This window comes from Balaenoptera acutorostrata, chromosome 6, assembly GCF_949987535.1.
Source record: "Balaenoptera acutorostrata chromosome 6, mBalAcu1.1, whole genome shotgun sequence".
Lineage (NCBI taxonomy): Eukaryota > Metazoa > Chordata > Mammalia > Artiodactyla > Balaenopteridae > Balaenoptera > Balaenoptera acutorostrata.
This window is the reverse complement of record NC_080069.1, coordinates 531870-554279: the sequence shown is the minus strand read 5'-3', so window position 1 is coordinate 554279 and position 22410 is coordinate 531870. Positions and strand designations below refer to the sequence as shown.

The following is a 22410-nucleotide window of genomic DNA, read 5'->3' as shown; positions in this document are numbered from 1 at the left end:
AATAATTTTGAAGTGCTTAGATTTTTAAACAACACGATTAGCCCTCCTCCACCTTAGTCATTTCTGATTTGACCCAAGTATGTCAGTAGAAACAGGATGTTTGCCACGCTGCAAATCAAATTCATCAAAGAAAGAAGGAAATAAGAGCCAAGTGAATCTTATATGATTCTTTCATCTGTATAATCTATATAAAAGTAGTTTTTAATTTCTTAGAAATAGGAACTGCAACCTGAAATAGTGCACTTGCTGTGAAAAATTTTATGAACTCTTCATTTTATATTTTTTCATTTATAAAAAATACCTACAACATTTTTTCATGCATGTAAAAGAAAGATATTGAAACCTGAGCTTAGTTTGGGGGAGCTTTCCAAGACCGCCTCATTTGCTCTAAGATGCAAGGGGCGAAGGTGGAACAGTGACCCGGGGCAGCATCCGGCTGACAGAGAAGGGCCCAGTGCCCGCTGCTTATCGCCATGAGACCATGAACTTCCACTCGCAACCCTCAGCTACCCGTTTCTAACAGAATCACTTGATAAGAGGGCACGGCCATCCCTAATCTGTGTTTCCTAAAATGCCCCATTTGTTTTCGTGTCACCAAGGAATTTTCTATAATCCCAGCGTTCGGTGTTTATGGATCGTATTTATGTTCAAAAGAATGTAATAATCATTTTTCATTCAGCTTTCACAGAAAGACATAATAATTGTGTGTGAATGTGTGGTGGCCACGTCTATATGCCTCTTCTTAGGACGTCCTCAAAGAAACCACAGTATTTCCCTACCTTGTAGGAGCGCTTCCAGGCTTGTCTCCAGAATTATCATTTAAATTTTTGGCAGAAGCTAATTTTTTGATGCCTTGAGAGTAAGTAAGATGCCTGATCTTACTTAATAGAAGTAATAAAGTATGTTTGCCCCTGTATTCATGTCTGGCGTAACGTAAAGTTTTGTTCCAGATCCTTCCGTATTGACTTTTCTGATTCACGTCCACACCTGTTCTCCCAATACTCACACTTGAATATTTTTATTGCTCACTCTCACCTTTCTCTGTTGAGCTTAGTTAAGACTAATAATCCCTCCTGTATTTGGAAATGGATAAAAGGAGATCTTGTAGGACACGCAGTACAATGCCTGGTTAATTGTACACATTCCTAAATATTATTTCCCTTTCTGGCTTTTTCTTACAAAAAAATGAGACAGTCTTAATATTGTGGGCGAATTAACAGGAAGCTCTTTGGGAGCTGAATGTCTTTGCAGAATCAGTGAAACAGTAGGTAGAGGATTATTTATAGAGCCTGAAGGGGTCAGAGGCCAAAGGGAGGAAATCTCCAAAAGGAAGTTGTTAAAAGATAAGACAAGTCCCGAGATGGGGAGTGGCCGAGTCCCTCAGCTCCTCAGGCCCGCCTGCCCCTGGGTGAAGCCTCTCCTGACACCGGCCCCCCAGTACTGGGCTCCCATCTCTTTTCTAGTCCTGTTTTCCCTCCATGGCGTCCCTCACCGCCTACTATAATATTCATCTACACATTTTTTGTTTATTTTCTCTCTCTCTCCACACTAGACAGCCATACATGAGAGATCACCATTGTATCATCAGAACGTAGAATAATTTGACACGTAGCATTCACTAAAGTTAGAATTAATGGAAGGATGAAGCAAAGAAGCCATCAAAATACCACATTGTGTGGATATACCGTAATTCAATCAACCACTTGTTCCCCCAGGAATGATTATTTACTGTTTCCATCATTTTCTCTTTCTCAATCAATTCTGCAGTTAATTGGTAGGCTTTTATTTCTATAAGGAAGATTCCAGGTAGTCGAAGTAATAGGTCAAGACGTGCACGCATTTCAAATTATAAACAATAATAGATGTTACCAGACTGCTTTGCAGAAAGCTTAGGGCATTTCTAATTTCTAACGGCAAAGCACAGCAGTTAACTTTTGCCTTCATCCCTGGCAGTAAAAAAATTACTACCATTCTTTTTAACTGTTCATTCTGGTGAGCATGCTGTTACATTTCATTGTTAATCTAATTTTTATTTCCTTTTTTAGTAGTGAATTGATCATAAAATATTGGCGAAGGTTGGCGGGGCTTTTGCACAGCAAAACAAAGTAAAACGTCTTAGTCAGCTCAGGCTACTATAATTAAATACCCTAGACCAGGTGGATTGAACACTAGACATTTGTTTCTCAAATTCGGGAGACTGGGAAGTCCTAGATCAGGTGCTGGCAGATTGGGGTCTGGGTGAAGGCTCACTTCCAGGCTTGGAGACAGCTGTCTTCTCACAAGGCAGCGAGAGAGAGATCTAGTCTGTCTTTTAGGCCACTGATCCTGTCATGAGGTTCTACCTTCATGACCTAATCACCTCCCAAAGCCCACACCTCCAAATGCCATCACTTTGGGGGGTAGAGCTTCATATTCATGAATTTGGGGGGGGGGGACACAATTCAGTCCATAGCACAAAACCAAACAACAAAAAAAGTCCTAAGTTATGTCAGCTTATATGTTTAATTCTGAGAAATCCATATTGATGTCTTACATTATAATTTTATTTAAATAGTTCCTTCTAGTACTTTTTGTGCTTTTTGCTCTATGTGTTTGCTGCTCTGTTTTTTAGATATATGGATTTATTTCTGTTTTATCCATTAATGATGCTTCTTATCCTTATCCCTTTATTTTATTACAGTCTACCCTACTTACCACTTTTTAGCATAGTTTTTATGTTATCGGATAGTAATATTACCACTCCTACTTTCAAATTTATTACATTTGCCTGATATACTTGCTAACATTTTATTGTCAGTCTTTCTTTATTACTTAGACTTAAGTGTCTTTCTTGTAAACATACATAGTTGGGTTCTGAGTCTTCAGTATGACAGTGAGCAGACTTGTATTTTGTTTTTTTTTTTAATAATTAAGATAAACATAAGGCACAGGAAAATATTCTGATCAGACACAGAATGTTTACCATTTAGGCAGATTTCCCAGAAGACAAAGAAAAACTTATTTTACAATCTCTTTTTAAGAGTAGGCCAATAATCCAAGAAAATTTTGTCATTAGAGAAGAAATCACATTTTAGTTTTGTACCAGTGTAATATTTGATACTAATTTAAAAATATTATGTGAATAAATACACCCTTTAAATATTAGCCAGCAATGACCATGACAAATAATATTTGGGGGGAACATTTTATAATTTTTTGTATCTGTGTAGATTTTATCTTATACAGGTTTTGAAAATTAGTCTTAGGATAAATTTTATCTTAGGGTAAATTTTATCTTAGGATAAAACTATATTTTTAACAAAATGAGCTTTTTGAGCCTGAGATGGTTGCTCCTAGAGCCCCTGAACCCCTCGAGACCTGCCCCTGCTGGGGCGGAGCCCTGAGCTTGAGTGACCGCAGGGGCGGAGGGTCTGGACTGGGCAGAGAAGCCCTGGGTGAAGACAGTGGGGCCCAAGGGGTGTTCAGGACACCATAAAAATGTCAAGTAAGAACAAACCCAGGGCGAGGCCTGCCGCCGTGTCCTGCCCACCGTCCACCACAAGGTGGGGTGTCACTGCAGGACCTTGCTTCAGACGTGTGGGATCCCCATCCCATCACCCATCCATGTCTCGGGGGAAAACAAAAAAAAGGGAACAAACCCAGACTAAGTAAAGAGAGACTTCATTTAAAGACTCTTGCGTTGGGGAGAATGCCTCAACCTCAAACTTGCAAGCGTCTCAAATTAAACAGAAGCAGGCTTTTCCTTTACAGGAAGGGGTGAGCAGGGCGAGAAGTGCCTTTGTCGGGGGGGAGGGCCGTGGGGATTCTGAGGCAGCAAACCTGAGGACTTGGGAAACGTTTCTCTGCGTGGTTGACCCACGTGCCTACCAAGCAGGCATGTGAGACCCTGCAGGCGCCTCCTGTGTTACTCAGAATCTCAGCCCTTTCATGGCTCTGCCTGGGTTCTGATGTGTCGTCTGGGCCGCTAGTTTGCTGCCCGCCTACAATGCGCGTGCAGGATGCTTAGCCGGGAAATTACGGTTTTCGGTCTACAGAGCAGTTGTGCACTTTTAAATGTGTGCGCCCGGAAGTATCCGTGTGTGTGTTTAAATGTAAGCGGGCCGTGTCCTCACTCACTCAGCTCCGCGTGTCACTGATCCTTCCTTCCGGCTGTTGGGCCCTTTCCGAGCGCTGACCTTCCTTCGTGTGCTCACTGGGGCCCGTCTGTTGGGGGCCGGCCCTTCGCTGGCAGCCTCCTCTCACGGGGTGGGAAGAGCTTCCCTTTGGCTTTGCCTCAAAGCATCAGGAAGGCCCCCGGTCTCTGAGGCTTGAAAGAGGCCGCTTCCCCCGCGGGTCCCTTAGCTGGGCTGGCCTCATCGTGGAGCCCAGCCCGCGGTGCCAGGACTGGAGTGAGTGGGTCTTGACCTTCCCCAGAGCCTACGGTTGTCTGTGGTCAGGCTCTCAGATCCCGTCCCCTCCTGGCCATCCTCGGACCCCTAGTCTGTCCCTCCGTGGGGACGGGAAGCCCCCATCCTGACCTGCTCCCCAACTTTAGACTGCAACACTCACTGGACAATGAGGGGACAGTAGAATGAAGTCCATCCTGGGGGGGTCACTGCGTTTTGAGTGGTCAGAGCACCTGCCTTATGCTTCAGCAGCCAACTTCCAGTTTAACCTAGAAAGAGTGACAGATCTGGGAAACAATTCAGAGAAGAATTCTTGTTTGCATTCAAACATCGAAATATTATTGCCAGGGGCGAATATGTAAGGGAGGGCCAAGACGTGTATATTTTTCTGTTTGTGCGAATAAGTATGCTTAAATGCCAGTATCTGTTGTTTAACACGTACCGTGTTACCCTTGAGATAGATACTTGTCTTTTCATGGATCTGTATCTCTCGTTTAAATCAAAGGTAATTTTCATAAAAATGGCCCCTGTGTACTGTCTGGAAATATAGAGTTTACTTTCTATGTTGTTAGACTGTTTGTGAATAGAATATTTATTTTCTTACAAAATAACTCTGAAAACTGACATCTGTTTGATCTAACCTTGTAGACTAATAGACAGTAGAAGTCAGAGAATGAGATCAGGGATGGCGCTGGCAGCCAGTGAAGTGGGCACAGGAGAGTGGAGAATAGTGTCCCCCCGGGTCTGCTTTGTCAATGCTTTCTGTCCTTACACAATGTGAAATTCGCTACTCTACTTTGCATATGTAATCTGCACATTCGTATAGTCTGAGTTCTTTATTATTATTTTATATATACATAATTTAAATTATTAATTTTTCTGCACTGTTATGATGAGTAGAAATATAGATCAAGCCATGAAATCCCTTGTTTTCCTTTATCCGAGTCTTATAGCCCAGCTCACTGTATATTAATTGCAGAGCCACTCCTGGTCCTTAGCTGAATGCAGAGTGGGGAATACACTCTCGTTCTTACCCTTAAGCCAGATTGCTCAGAACTGTTAGTACAAAGGACGCTAGTGCCCTCACCATTGCCCTGATGTCTCTGGGTTCTGGGAGGTCTCACAGGATTTGTTGATCAATGTATCAGAAACGCTTGCTGTGTATTTGTTGTTTTGAGGTCCTAGGACACGCTTCCCCCCCCCCCCCGGGGGTCTGTCCTCACTCACCTCCATCAGCTTGTTGCCCAAATATCCAGCCTCAGAGGCCTGCGCTCCCATCACATGTAAAACAGCAACACAACCTTGCTTTCCTTTATAGCATATGTCACTACGTGATATACAGATGGTTCCTAGTTTGTTTTCTGTCATTTCCAAGTAAAACGTAAGCTCTGTGAGGCCAGGAACTTTCTTCTGTGGGATCCCCAGCTCCCAGAAAGACAGCCCTGGCACACAGTAGGGACCCAGGAACAAGTTGTTTAGTGAATAAGTTAAAATCTAATCACAAGTTTTCATCTAAAAATTGGTCTAGTTTCAGAAGAGTGATAAAGTGGCTTGTAGCTGCTTTCCCATGTTTGCTGGAACAGGCAGGTTCCAGGAGGGCAAATCTGTGACTGTAGCAGGATTGAAATAAACGGGTCAAGACTTGATGAAGCTTAAACGGGGAAGGTACACTACTTCTTTTTATAAGGCACTGAACCCAGAGTGTGGTCTGTGCTTTATAAGGAAGGGGAACTTGCCAGCCTCTTACACTGGCTACCAAATTAATGCTGCTATGCATTTTACATTAGTTAAACATCTTGTCACACTGCCCAAAATAATTTAAGGTATGGTGAAAAACAGTGGGTTTGTTTTCCTACTGGTTATTTTAGTAGTTATTCTTAACTCTCAAACACAATAGGACACTAACCTGAGTTTTTAATTGACCAGATTTTATCACAGCCATTCCATAAAGGATTTTATAACCATTACCCAAGAAGAATTGATTGTTTATCTGAATCTTGGATAGTGTAAATATTACATAGTTAAGTGGTTTCAGTTGACAAAAAAGATCAATAATGTTATAGCTTCTTAAGAAATTAAGCAAGCTGGTAAGTTTGCCATTATTTTTTAACAACTTAAGTCTACTTTATATTAAAAAAAATCAGGCTTCTTTGGTACGTTTTATTTGGGTATATTTTAGAGCTGTCACAAAGGAATAACCATAGAAAAGCGCCTAAGATGGTAAAAAACTTAAAATGTATTTTATGAGAAGGTGAAGGAAATAGATCTATTTGGCCTCTGATTCTGTTATCATCATACCGTGAAAGTACTGTTTGAGCCTTTTTTCAGTATATATGTTGTGCCTATCTAAACTGTATACTTGATATATTTTGTCTCGTTATCTAAATCTCCAAAAATTTAAGAACAGAAACACTATACCAAGGTTTGTTTGTTAATATGGTTGCAATTGTGTGTGTGTGTGTGTGTGTGTGTGTGTGTGTGTGTGTGTATGCCTGTCCTTCTCTGAAAGAGATACTATATTAATTTTCTTTTTGTCAGTTGGGAAGCATCTGGACATCAGAATCATATGCAAAATCCTCAGATTAACAGTCTGACTAAGATTAATTAAGATTAACGTCTTACTTTTGCTTTCCTACCCACCAAATGCTTTGCTCAGTCAGACAAGGTGAGAGACTACTTAACCCCCAGGTAAACGAACACATTCTAATTTCTTACCAAGATGACACACTTTATGTCTGCTGCCTTCACATTGAGAGGAAGGTTGAATTTGGAATCAGATGGCTTAAAAACAATGTCCCATTTTAATGTAATCAGGAGCATTCTAGGTATAGCAGGGAACTTCATTTTTGAAAACAAAGATCTCTAAAGTTGGTGGATAAATTTTCTTTTCTTATTTCAATTTTAGATATAATTTTATAGAAATTATTTATTTCCTATTTAGCTAGATTGAAATTATGTATTTCATATTTAGCTAGATTGAAACGATAAATATAAAATAAGGTGCTAAGTGAATGATGTATTATAATAAAAATGTTTTGTTACGTTATTATAACCTGGGAAATTATCCAGTTGAATTTACTAGCACTAAATTTTGGTGAAACTCTAGTCTTTAGGAAGTGTAGTATTCCAAATAGAGGGAATCATTATTAGCTTTGAAAATTTGGGAATCATTAAAAAGTAGGCTGCTGGTTGCTTCTCACAGGGTAAGTGAACTATTGCCAATTTTATTACATTCCATTTTCAACTAAATAAATACCTTAATTTCAAAATATAATCATGTAGGGTGTTCAGAGCACATTTAACCAGTAATTTGAACTATTTGAACCTAGAAAAAAAGAGATAAAGTACCCTCCCCTCCAAAAAAAAAACAACAGAGATTTTTTAAAATCTGTACAGAAAAAGAAAACAAAACATAAAGTTTCACATTCCATATATATGTCATATATATTCAGTCATTTATAAGTAAGCATTATTTTTGTCAAATTTTACTCTAACAATGCCAGTTGAGTAATACACAAAAACTTGGAATGTTTGCTTAGTAGATGTCTTGAAAGCAACAAAAAGTGATAGCAAAAACCAAGGGACAAAGTATAATAAGGAAATAAAATAGCTCAAACGCATAACTGCCGTAGGTTATTTAATGTGGCAACAAGTGATTCTAGACACCACAGTGGTCCTTGGGCCACAGGCTAGCCAATTAAAAAGCGATTAATTTTATGATGATTCCTTTGAGACATTAATGATTATTAAATTATTCTAATGTATCACAGCTGGGAAGGAAACATATATATAACATGGTTTTTTCCTGTTTAATTTTTCATATCATATATTTTAATTACGTGTAACACATGCGCTTTTTTTTTAATGCACATGAAGGAACATGAAGAGAATTATTGTCCTTTTACCAACTCCACCCGTTCCTTCCCTCATGAGGTGAAAATTGTTACCAACCTGGTACACATGGTTTCCAATCCTACTTCATTCTCATACAAGCATATATATTCACATAAACATTTTTAATGTAAATGATCTCACACTGTACACAGTACGTGGCAGCAAGCTGATTACTCTCCATCATTTTAAACTTTTAAATCTTTATTGTATTGCAAATATGTTCTCACGGCATCTTTTTTGACCTCAGAGTTCTTAGTTTGTGAGAGAGACTTCCCTAAGAAAATACTGACATGGATATTCTTCTAATGTATATATTTTTGCACTTAAATCTCTAAACCATCCCCAGTTTATTGGCGTGTGATAGGATTCTGGCAATAGATCATATTTCCTTACTGAATTAAAATAACATCTTTGCAATTATTTAAGCCACATTTATTCTCTATGCCTCTATTTTCTCTTTAACCTCTCTGTTTTTTGAGAGTTTCTCTGTGATTCATTTCTCCTGTAATTGTGTTACGTTGTGATGTCATACATCATGTGGTTTTAGTTCTTTCAAATGTGTTAAAGTCCATTTTATGGCTCAGAATATGTTCCAAATGCACTCGAAAGGAGCCTGTTTTCTGTTACTATGTGTTGGAGTGTTCTATCAGTAGAAGTTATTTCAAGTTTGTTGAAAATTTTGTTCGGCTCTTCTATACTCTTTTCCGTCTACTTGTTCCACTGATTTTTTTTTTATAGAATAGTGTTGAAGTCTCCAGATATAACTGGGAATTTTTCTGTTCTTCCATTCAGTTCTGTTCATTTTTTGTCATGTGTTTTGTTTTTTCTTTTCTTTTTTTTTTTTTTTTTTGGCTGCGTTGGGTCTTAGCTACGGCACACGGGATCTTTGTTGAGGCACACAGGATCTTTCGTTGCAGCACACGGGCTTCTCTCTAATTGTGGCTTGAGGGTTTTTTCTCTCTAGTTGTGGCTTGAGGGTTTTTTCTCTCTGGTTGTGGCGCACAGGCTCCAGAGTGCATGGGCTCTGTAGTTTGCAGCACACGGGCTCTCTCATTGAGGATGGGAGCTCGGTAGTTGTGGCACACGGGCTTAGTTGCCCCGCAGCATGTGGGATCTTAGTTCATGGACCAGGGATCAAACCCGCGTCCCCTACAGTGGAAGGCAGATTCTTTACAACTGTACCACCAGGGAAATCCCCTTGTCATGTATTTTGAAGCTTCATTTCTGATACAAACGCATTTAGGGTTGTTTTGTCTTCTTACTGAACAATTTATTATTATATAATGCCCATTTTTATCTTGGTAACATTCCTTATTCTGAAGTCAAATATATTATTAGTAGAATCAGTTTGACTTTCTTTTCATTAGTGTTTGCATGATATTTTTTTCCCAATCTATTAATTTCAATCTACTATGCCATTTTTTTAATGGTTTCCTTTAGAATAATATATAGTTGAGCCTTGGTTTTTTATTCAGTCTGGCATTTTTTTTGTATTTTAATTGATATGCTTAGATTATTTGCATTTTATACAGTTATTGATATGGTTTAATTACAATCTGCTTCCTTGCTAGTTATTTTTTCCATCTCCTCTTTGCCCATTTTCTTTTCTTATAATGCCTTGTTTTGGACCAGTTAAGTATTTTTATGATTTCATTTAACTCTGCTCTTGACATTCTTTTACTTTACCTTCTTTTAAAAGATTTTTATTGGTTGCTCTAGGATTTATAAGATATAAATTTAATTTTTCACAAGCTACCTTCAAATAATATTTTGCCATTTTGTATACATTAGAAGGAATTACAGCTTTCAATTTATCCCATCTTTTGTGCTATTTTGACCTATGTTTTGCTTTTACATATACTACAAATACAAATGCATTGCTAATAGCTTTAGACTAGACATTCAATTATCTTTTAAAACAATTTGAAATTAAAAACCTGAATTTCATATTTATCTTTATTTATGCAACATCCAGAATTCTTCAGTTTCTTTTTTGTAGCAATCCAAGTTTCTACCTGATACCACATTTATTCTGCCTAAAGAACTCTTTTTTTTTTTCAACAATTCTTATAGATCACATCTGTTTTAAATAAATTTTCTCCCATTTTTGTTTCTTAAAAGGTACTTCTCCTTTTGCAAAGATAATTTCTCTGGGTAAATAGTTTTGGGTCAAGAGCCCATTTTCTTTCAGCACGTTACAAATGTATTTTCCTTGTATTCTGGCTTCTGTGGTTTCAGCTGGGAAGTCTGCTATCATTCTCTTCTCTTTGTTCCTCTGTAGAAATGTGGATTTTGCCTCTAGCTGCTTTAAAGATTTTTCTCCTCATCACTCGCTTTTGACTCTGATGTGTCTAGGTTTTGTTTCTTTGTTTGTTTGATTCTTATCCTGTTTTGTGTCCTCTAAGATTCTTATCTCTGTGGTCTGATGTATCTCATTAATTTGGAGGGTTCTTCATCAACTCTTGCAATATTTCTTCTACCCTATTTTCTCTCTCTTTTCCTTCTGCCATTTCAATCACTTTCTGTTGGTCTGTTTCTTTTTTTTTTTAAAGATAGTATCTTTTCTTTTTTTAAAAAAATTTATTCATTTATTTATTTATTTATTTATGGCTGTGTTGGGTCCTCGCCTCTGTGCGAGGGCTTTCTCCAGCTGCGGCGAGCGGGGGCCACTCTTCATCGCGGTGCGTGGGCCTCTCACTATCGCGACCTCTCTTGTTGCGGAGCACAGGCTCCAGACGCGCAGGCTCAGTAATTGTGGCTCACGGGCCCAGTCGCTCCGCGGCATGTGGGATCCTCCCAGACCAGGGCTCGAACCCGTGTCCCCTGCATTGGCAGGCAGATTCTCAACCACTGCGCCACCAGGGAAGCCCTGTTGGTCTGTTTGCTAAGGATCTACAGGCCTTGTGCCCTGTACTCCTGCTCCTCCTCCTCCCTCTACTCCTCCTGACATACCTTTTAGGTTCTTTTTCTTATAGTTTCTGCCTATAGTTTTAATGCAGATTTTACCTTTTATACTACAGCGTTTAATCTATTAACCATATTCATTTTAAATTACTTCTCTGATAGTTGCTGCCTCTGTCATATCTGAGTTTGTTTCTATTGAGTGTTTCGTCTCATAGCAATGTTTTTAAATTTTTCCTTCCTTTTTTGTATGTCTGTTTCTTTCGTTAAAAGTGGACACGTTGAGTAGACAGTAAGACTGAGGTAAATAGTATTTATGCCTGGAAGTGAGGCTGCCTCCTGTTGTGCTTGGCCTTTGATAAGGTGATCACGTCGGTCCAGTCATATACCTGAACTTTGTTGTGGTTGGTTTATTATTGTCACTTTCACTGCATCTCAAGCTTCAGATTCCTTTGTGCTGCCTTGTGCTTGTGGGGCTAGTTACCATGGCCTTTTTCTCCACACGCTTCTTTATGGTTTTCCTTTGAAACCCAGCCTCAGGGAAGGTCCCCCTTCATGGTCTTTCCCCCGCTGGCAGGCTGCTGATACTCGGTATTCGACAGGTGCTACCCAGACCTAGGAGATCCCTTTCTGTTCTGGTTGAGCTGTAGCCGTAGGTAGGACCATGTACCTGGGTCTCGAGGTGGGACCTTCTCAGAGACCCCATCCTCCGCTGGTGGCAGGGTTCTCCCATGATCTGTACCCTGAATATTGTCCTGCTCTCACTCAGAGAGAGCTGGGCTTTCCTTTCCCACTCCTCTGGTGAAGTATCCTCAGCTGTGTCCACAGGGTGACAGAGGCTCCCACTCTCCCCCAGGAACTTCACGCTTGCTCTGTGAGGGGTACAGGAAAGGGGGCATAGGTGGACCCTCATACTTTCTCACAGCAGCTTCTGCTTCTCAGGTGGCTTTCCTGGGTCTCTTGTCCCACACCTGTGTCTTTCTTGAAAGCACTTGCTGAGGTCTGTGGAATAAAATCTGTTGGTGCTTATGGATTCCTCTTCCTTTTGTGGCTTCCAGGGGTTGTTTGCTGTCATAGAGTAGACACACACTAAGCCTTCCGCAATTCATGGAAGATCTTGGCTGCGTCCTCCTCCTTAGCTTATGTAATGTTCTGTGGCTTTCTCAGGTGATCAAATGCTCGCACCATCTCCTTCTGGAACTGCAAGCCTGTCATGGGTCCTGAGTTATTACACTGCCCAGAGACACAGAGTCCCTGATGAGCTCAAAAAAATTGTGGTTTTGTAGATGATTCATATTTTTCTTACTGTTAGGGTGATAAAAATACTCTTTACAACTTCCTCCCTCAGTGGAAGCAGGGAATTCTTGCCTGAAGAATATTTTCAATGGATATAGATGTTTGAAAGCATTAAAAACATTTTTTCTTTCCTCATTTAAAGATATCATTCAACCCTTCCTGGACTCTGTAATTTCTGATGAGATACCAGGATTTAACTGAATTGTTTAAGTGTGATGTGTCGTTTATCTTTAGTTCTTAGCAGTTTGACTAGAAATGACCTCCTCTGTGTTTTTGCTTGAGGACTGTTACATCTCTTTAATCTGTAAATTTAGATATTTATCAAAACTTCTACCACCTTTCCTCCGACCACTTCTCCTGCCCCGTTCTCTCTCTCTTCTCTTCTGGGCTTGAATTACATGTGTTTTGCTCCTTGATATAATGTAACAGTCTCAGAGGCTCTGCTCATCCCTATCCTGGCTTTTCTTCGCAGTAGATTCTTGCAGCTGATCTATAGACAAGTATCTTTCTTTCCTCTGTGTACTCACTTCTGCTCTTGACTTCATCTGTGATTTTTTTAAAAGTTGTGTAGCTTTATCTGTTATTTTATTCTTGACTTCCCATTTAGTTCTTTCTTATAATTTCTACTTCTCTTCTCATCGTTCCTGTCATTGCAATTATTACAAGCATATTTTTTCCTTCATTTAAGAGAGCTATTTTATTTGCTTTAAAATTTTGTCTGCTACCTCAACAACTGGTTCATCTCAGGTTTATTCTCAATTGATCATCTCTTCTTTTAAGAACATGTCCCATTTCCCTGGTGCTTTATAGATCTCCTAATTCTGGATGGTGCCCCCGATGTTATGGATATTAAATTGTGGGAGGCTTTGTTATGTTAGTTTAGTCCACTGAGTGTTTTTTGTTTTAGCAGATGATTAATTTTGTTGGGCTCTAAATGAAAACTATATTTCTTGGGCACCAGCTCTAACCTCAGTTCAGATTTGCAGCCTCTAGTGGAGGTGAGTTGAGTCCACGGTGTGTGTGTGTGTGTGTGTGTCTGATGGGTCATCAGAATCTAGGGCAGACAATGTTGGGCTCTCTGGCTCTTTTCCTTCCCAAATTTCTCCCTAGATCTTCAGCAGTTTTACACAGTCTTTTGATTCTTCCAAGCTGGAATGTCTGCATTCTTTTGCCACCATTGTCCCTCATGTGATTTGCCATGCCAGATCTGTCCCCAGGCTGAAAAACAGTGAGACCTGAGAATTCACTCCGTAGAACTTCCCTCCTCAAAGTGTGGGTTACCCGCCAGAGCATGCCTGCTTCTTAACCACTCTTTGGTTCCTTCCTGTCTTTTTTTTAAATTATGTGCAGAGTTTAACAATTTATGAGTAGGAGAATCAGTCCAGTATATGTTACTCAGACATTACTGGAAACAGAATCTAAAATAACTATTTAATTGACAGGTTGAGGAGAGGATTTTTGTCTTACCTTATTTTTGTCTTTGAATCTACAAGACCTGTGTATTGAACCCAGTGTGGGCTAGAATGATACTTTATTTTCCATTACATATTCCTGTTTATCCCTCTTCCTTCCTGAATTTAACAGTCTTCTTTTTTTTTTTTTGGTATTACAGTACTCTTTAAAATTCTAAACCTTCATGAGTGAGGGCAATCCGTCAGTCAATTTGACTATGTTTCAAAATTTACATTTAATGAGTTTTTGCTTTCCTTTGAGTGGTTTTACATTGATTTTATGTGAATCTCAGTTATGCTGATACGTTTGCTGCCTAAGCAGATGCAGTTGTTAATACAGGCTTGCATTTCCGTAAGATGAGGGACTGAACTGCTACGTGTCTACAGTCTAGATGTGAATAACTCCGTTCTCTACAGTGGCATAAACACTCAGGAACGTTGAGAGATGATTTTCGATTATAAAGACTTTGTGTTTGATAACTTCTGCCTTTCAGAAGACTTTGACACATCTTTGAAGAGAAGAGACATTGCTAGGCATTTATTAAAAGTGATTTTAGATGTCTCATGGGAATTTCAGTGCTCTAAAGGATTATAAGAATTGGTGAATGTGGAGGATAAGGGGACGGGATGGATATTATTTTCTCCACTTTATAATGAAGAAGGTTGAGAGTTAAAACATGAAGTCACACAGTAAGTAAGTGGTAGAGCTGGGATTTGAATATAGATTTTGTAGGCTCTGAACTTATGAACTTATGCTCTTTGAATCTTTGTGTAACCTCCCAAAGGATCTCTCAGTACTCAAGGAATATTAAATTAGTTCAAATACATAATTCATCTAGATTGTGATAGCTGCCTCTGATACACTCGTACACATAAAGACATATAAACACACTTGCACAAAGAGGATAGTTTCCTATTTCATCTTGGCTAAAGATTTTAGAAATGTTTCAAAAAATTACTAATCATTATTTTGCCTTTATTATTATGTTTCTGAATGTTTTTGTTTCTTTTCTTATAAATATAAATAACTTTTATAGAGTGGGATTAATACATGTATTTAAAGCTTTCTTGAATTGAGTTATATTGATAATCTATACCAGCTCACAAGAGAAAGATTTTTGTCCATTAAATTATTTATTTGTCACATTTACTCATATTAGTCTTGGCGCTAACTGTTGGAAATTTCAAAAATTTACCCAGGTTTTTAGTATCTTGAGATTTAATGATTAAAACCATGTCCTTAATATTAGGAAAAAGTATTTTGGTGGGCATCCCTAATACTTTATATCTCTACCTATAAAGATTATTTTAAGGAGATGATTTTCATACAGTAAACCATTTATTTCCATGATAATTTTTATATCCTCAATTGAAGATTTCTGTATGCTAAATATTTCATAAGTCATGGGATATATAAAATTCAGAGGGTGCTGCATAGTGATTTCTCTTTCCTTTTACAAGTGAAGGATACTCCCCTATCCTTACTGTGCCTGACCAGGCCTGGGATATCGGTCTTTCTGCCCAAGTGAGTCCTTGAGTGAGTCTTGTCTAAGCGTTTCCTTCCCCAGATCCCTGTCCTGAGCTGATAATGAACGATTGGTACTGCTTTGGATGTCTTTCCCTAAATGCATTCACTACCTCAAAACAAACTTATGTTTTACTGTCCAAAGTTTTTAATGTTATCTAAGAAGATGATAAATTTGTGCTTCCCTTCACTTCAAATTGAGAGACAGATTTCAACAAAACCACTCAGTTTTCTATGTGTTCCCAGACAATTGGATTCTGGTCTGAATTTCACCAGGAAAATCTGAGAGTCAGAGACAGTCATGAGCTGCTTACTTGTTTGATGTCAAAGCAAAGGAAAGTTGCTGCTGCTTTGGAGTTGTGTGTTTGGTCAAGACACACAAGGATATTTACTGTGGACAATATTTGAGCCATGTGAGTGAGAACCAACGTAATTCTGCCCAAGAGGGAGTAGTGAGTAAGTCCCAACAGAGAATGGACCACCAGGTGTGCAGGGGCTGAGGTGATGGCAGAGGAGTGTCACACATCCAGGAGATGCAGTTGTTCACACCAGGGAGCCCTGGAAGGTCCATAAAAGGATCTACAAGGAGAAAGACAGATGAAGCTTTAAAAGCCTGATGAACCCACCCAGCACCAAGCCGTCCTCAGCCAGACATCAGTGTGGTGAGAAACTACCCCCCACCCTTAAGTATCCTTCACCTACTCCCAAACTGGAGGTGGTCATAAGAGAAAGAGAAGGTAAGAGGAGAGTCATAAGACAACAAGGGAATGAAGAAGGACCGGGGTCCATGATGCACCCCTTACATGACTGCCTTTGCCACATCCCCAGGTGGGGACCGGGGGGTCAGGTTTGGGGCTGTGTGGGTCACGTGAGGTCAGGCATTCTGAAACGCCAGTTCACCTACGCTTGTTACCTGAAGCCGAGCTGAAGGAATTAGGGGACCACCTGGGCTTTCACCCAGAGATAGAATGAAACTTTCACCAAAGAACAAATGTGTAGAGAGCATCAGAGAAAAAATAAAAGTGGATTCAGACTATATCCTGTAAACCACACTTGTCTGAGATATGTGTATATGTGATTACATAATCAGTGAACTGTTATCATACAGTGTCTTATATGATAAGACCTGTGCTTATACTGACGTAGTATGAACCTCAGAAAAGGTAGGGGGGCTGAAGACATAGGCTGCGGGCTCTGAGGGACGTTGGTTAAGACCACGTAAGTGAATGATCCCCCCACGAGCTGGTGTGAATAAATAGAAAAAAATCAGTTGAGGAATGAGTTTTTATGTATTTATTTATTTATTTATGTATGGCTGTGTTGGGTCGTCGTTTCTATGCTAGGGCTTTCTCTAGTTGCGGCGAGCGGGGGCCACTCTTCATCGTGGTGCGCGGGCCTCTCACCATCGCGGCCTCTCCCGTTGCGGAGCACAGGCTCCAGACGCGCAGGCTCAGTAGTTGTGGCTCACGGGCCCAGTCGCTCCGCGGCACGTGGGATCCTCCCAGACCAGGGCTCGAACCCGTGTCCCCTGCATTGGCAGGCAGATTCTCAACCACTGCGCCACCAGGGAAGCCCGAGAAATGAGTTTTTAGAATACCAATATTTATTATTTTTTTACATCCTTTCTTTAAATACTCTTTTCCATTATGGTTTATCACAGGATATTGAATATAGTTCCCTGTGCTACACAGTAGGACCTTGTTGTTTATCCATCCTATATATGCTAGTTTGCATCTGCTAATCCCAAACTCCCACTCCTTCCCTCCCCTGCCCGCTCCTTCCCCCTTGGCAGCCACAAGTCTGTTCTCTCGCTGAGTCTGTTTCTGTTTCGTAGATACGTTCATTTGTGTCATATTTTAGATAGAATACCAGTACTTAAGGAACAGATAAAGGAAGGACACTGACAAAAATGGATTAATAAATAAAAGGAGAGAATGTTGTAAAATGTCTCAAGAGTTAAGCATTATCTTCTCCCACAAGGTTCGTTGTAATTTATTTTCAACACAGTGCCCAGCTTCACACCCTAGCTATGCTTGATTGCTCAGCAACACCTAAGTTACAAAATAACAAGTAACAAGTAAAATATAGTATTACTTTTTTCAGACAAACTTTGATAGAGTCTCATACCATGATAAAAAATTTTAGTTTAACTATTGAAAGCGTTTTAAGATAATGACAAATTTTACAACATAAGTAAATTACAATGGCTTTACTTAAATGTTCTCTTTTAAATATCCCAAATATAAGTGAAATAAGTCAGACAGAGAAAGACAAATACCCTATGATCTCATGTGTATGAGGAATCTAAAAAAAAGAGAACTCATGGCTACAGAGAGCAGACTGGTAGTTCCCAGAGGTGGGCATGGGTGATGTGGGACCTGAGTGAAGGGGTCAAAAGGTACAAACTTCCACTTAGAAGATAAGAGGTTCTGGGGATAAATAAGTCCTGGGATGTAATGTGCAGCATGGCGACTACAGTTAACAATGCTGTGTTGTGTATTTGAAAGTTGCTAAGAGAATATGCTGCACACTTTGGACTAAATAATACAATGTTATGTCAACTGTATCTCAGGAACACTGGAGAGGAGAAGAAAGTAAGTGACCTAACCTCCTTCTAAATGCAGTTCCCATCCTTGGCTGCATACAAACATGTTAATTTTATCCTTTTAAATTTAATTATTTGCATATAATATTCTTTTTATGCTGATGAAAAAAAACCCACATACTTATTATTTTTAACATCCTAAAAATATAAGTATCCCAAATATGACATTTATTATTAGATTGAGCCCTAGGTTACTTCTGTTTCGAAAAACTATCGTAAAAGTTCATGAAAGTTATCATTCTCAAGGGAGGGGAGGACCTTGCAAAGACCCAAGGGGAACTTTCAGGAAGTCACGGCCGTCGGAGACCTTCAGGCCACGCCATGCAGAACCACAGCCTGTGACCTGAAGCCACTCTGAGTAAACCATACACAGCTGTGTGTTATTTCTGAATTTGTTATAAGGTACAAATTACCTTAGACTCTAAAAAACCATTTTTGAATGTTGCATTGTGTCAGTTTCCTAACTAATACATATTTCAGTTTTATAAATTTAAATTATCCCTCAGTTATTTTTTCTCTCATCTCATATTGACAGACTAGCAGATTTGATCCTTTTTGTGACAATGGGAGAGCATTTCACGCACAGATCCCCTGTCTTTGTGATAACACTGTGAGTTGTGAGCTCCTGGAAATTGGGCATCGAGCCTCTTATGAGAAGAATGTCCCAGCTGGAACACTGGGGCCACATTATAACCCAGATGTACAGCACAGACCCGGTCAGAGCAGTGGAGAAAAATAGGGAGCGAGGCATTTTTAGAAATACTAGAAGCAGACAGCATCGCGTGCTTTTTAAATACAGTTTATGTACTTTCTGTTTATTTAGTCTCCACTCTATCACTTGTAGCATTGGGTCCCCGTGTTCTAACATCCGTTGGAAAATGCAAAGGTTGATAACGAGTTAAATCTATTTATGAGTAAATTTTTTATATGAAGTATTACCTTCTCACTAGTTTTAAAGTTAATTACATATAAACTAAAAGGGGATCATTTATAATAATCCCTAAATGTACTAATTTTGCGTGATTGTCTTTAAGATCCTGGGGTTCCTTGCCCTGATTTTGACTGATTACCCTTGACTGCAGCTCTGAGGACCAGGAAGGAAGGTAGAGGCGCTGGGACAGGGTGGGGAGGGGATCCCATTTGTGCCCGGTTTTCACTTCGAGATGCGCAGCTACAGGAACAAAGCCCGCAGTGACCCTGGTGGTGTCGGGATTAGACGTGAGGCAGGCAGCCGCCCTGGGGAAGGGGCCACGTGTGTGTACCTCGTCCTGGGCTCTGTGACCAGGAGAGAGCCTGCGGGACCCAGGCAGGGGTCCAGAGCTCGGTGTCTGCTTCCCTCTGAGGAGCTGCCGTGGCCGGCAGGCCATGTGATCACGGGGCCCAGGGCTGCAGTGTGTCCCGCGATGGAGCAACACAAGGCACGTGCAGAGCACAAGGGAACATGCAGTCCCCGCTCCTAGCCGGGAGGTTCACTTTCTCCCCAGGTGGGGTAAGGGTGGCCTGACTTTCACTTGTGTCCAACGGAGCAGTCCGTGGAAGAGAGTCCCAAAGTCACCATTTACCTGAAGTAAAAGTCAGTCCTAAGTGGACAGCCTAAGACTATAAAACTTATAGGAGGAAACGTAAGCACAAACACATGTCACCTTTGGTCAGCAGAGGTTTCTTAGACACGATGCCTAAAAGGAAAAAGTGATGCCAAACTTCATCAATGTTAAAAATGTTTGATTTTTGAAAGATACTGATTAAACAGTGAAAAGACAAGCCACAAAGTGGGACAAAATATTGACAAATACATATCTGATAAAGGACTTGCATCTAGAAAATATAAATAACACTCATTTCTCAATAGTGGTAAAACAAACAACCCAACTAAAAGTGGGCAGGACATCTGTATACATCACCAAAGAAGGGATATGGTGTAATTAACACATGAAAATAATCTGGACGTCCGTCAACATTAGGGAGATGCTAAACTTTTGTTCACGGTGAGATGCCTCTTACATCCTTATGAGAATGGCTCCAAGTGAATAGCAGTGCTAGGTGAGGCCTGGGTAACTGTGTCTCTCGTCTGCTGCTGGTGGAAATGCAAAGTGGTGCAGCCACTCTGAAGAACGGTTGGGCAGTGTTTTCTAAAAGGAGCATAAACGTACCATATGACCCAGAAATCCCATCTCAAGATATTTATCCTTGAGAAATTACAACATACACTCACATAAAAACATATATGTGAATGTTTATAGCAACTTTACTTATAATTACAAAACTGGCCAGAACCCAAATGTCCTTGCCTGGTGAGTAGATGAAGAAATGGTTGTTCGTCCCTATGATGAAATAAGACTTGCATTGCTGGTGGGACTATATCTGTCCTGGAATGAAGATCTGCTCTGCACCCACGTAACAAAGCCTTAAAGCTGCCTTCAGAGTCAGACTGACGTGCAGGTTTTTAACTTCATGCCAGAAGTAAGTATAACACATAGAGGAATTCCACAAAACCCAGCCACCGATAACTTAAAATTCACAACGTGCGGCGTCCAACTGAGATCTACCAAGTATGCTATGAAGCATAAAAATATGGTCCACAACTTGGAGAAACTGCAATCCAGAAAATATACCCAGAAATAACAGTGATGGTGGGATGAGTATCCAAGGACCTGAAATAACTATTGTAAATATTATTAATATGCACAGTTATATAAAGGTAAAAAGGGACAGCAGTTGCAAGAGGGGATATATGAAGAAAACACCCACATAGTATATCTGGGGAAGCTGGCAATAAATGATATGAAGAATGTGCTGGGTGAGTTAAAAGCACATTGGACACTGCAGGAAAAAAAGGCCACGTACCTGAAGAGAGATGATAGAAACTACCCAAAATAAAGCACATAGGAAAAAAGAAACAAACAGAAGCCTGTGTCTTAGTGAACTCTGGGGCCATGTCAGATGCATTACCTATAAGTAACAGTACTGGAGGTGTGAGGCTTAGAAAGTTATATGAAGAAATAATGGCTAAAATTTTCTGAACTTGATGAATATTATAAACCCACAGATACAAGTACAACAAACATCAAGAAACAGAAATAAAGAAAAACGAACCCAAAGCATACCCTAATCAAAATGCTGAAAGTCAGCATTAAGAAGAGCCTCTTAAAAGCAGCTGGAAGGAAAATAAAGGGGGGAGGACAAATTTTGTTCAGAGGAACAAAGGTCAGGACATCGGCAAGCTTTTCCCCAGAGACCACGAGGCCAGAACACAGTGGAACATTTCTAATGTGCTAAAAGAAAAGAAAAAAACTACCATCCCTGGCAAAGAAAGCTAAAATCAAGACATTTTAAACAATCCAAAGTTGAGAGATTTCAAGAAATGTTACAGGAATTTCTAGAAGGTAGTGATGCCATACTGAAGTTTCTATCTACACAGAGGACTATCACGGACCAGAAATGTGACATGGTGAGAAATAATGCATTTGGTCCCTGCCCAGGATTCCTGACACAGAGCTTCTGTTACCCTAATTTCCTGAGTAGTAGAAGTGCTGGGAGCATATCTTGTTCTAATACCTGGTCTTTGACCCCAGTTCTTGACACAGGGTTCCTAAAACCCTTGTTATTTCCTGCGTGATGAGGGTGATAGGAGGTCCTTCCACAGAGCTCCCGAATCCCCTGGAACTGCTGGGTGAAAGGAGCGTCTTCTATGGAAGGGGGCGACTCTGGGGCTCCTGGATGGCCCCAGGTTGGGGGGTGGTCACCAGAAGGACCGAGCCCCGGTTAGGAGGGAGGAGCTTTCAGCCCCCCTCCATCCTCTGGGGAGGAGATGGAGTTAATAGTCGTTCATGCCTCCATGGTGGAGTCTCCATAAAATCCCCAATCACAGGGTCCAGAGAGCTTCTGGGTTGGTGGGTGCGCCCCCGTGCTGAGAGGGTGACACACGCCAGCCCCGTGGGACAGAAGCTCCAGCCCGGAACCCTTCCAGAACTCGCCCTGGGTACCGCTTCATCGGGCTGTCTATTGCTGTCTTTTATAATTGCCTTTACAATGAACTGGCAAACGTAGGTAATGTTTTCCCTGAGTTCTGTGCCGTTCTAATAAGTTACGGAACCTGAGGAGTGTTGTGGGAACCCCCGTCTGCAGCCCAGTCGACCCAAGTCCCCACCTCTCGCAGCTGGTATGTGGGGTGGGCGCCGTCGTGTGGAGCTGAGCCCATAGGCTCTGGGGTCTGAGGACGGAGGTAAGGACTGAACTGAGCTGCAGGACCCTCGCTGCCGTCCACAGAAAATAGAGTAGTGCTGGGCGGAAAACCCGCACGCTTGGTGTCAGAGTATTATGCACAGAAAACAAAGTTTCCTTTAAAGTAAAAGT

General features: G+C 40.5%; 1 protein-coding gene across 3 annotated transcripts in view; it reads left to right on the top strand.

The window, feature by feature from the left end:
* Positions 1-22410, top strand: part of SPOCK3 (SPARC (osteonectin), cwcv and kazal like domains proteoglycan 3) — a 447340-nt gene that overhangs the window by 403186 nt on the left and 21744 nt on the right. The gene's annotated exons all lie outside the window — the stretch shown is intronic.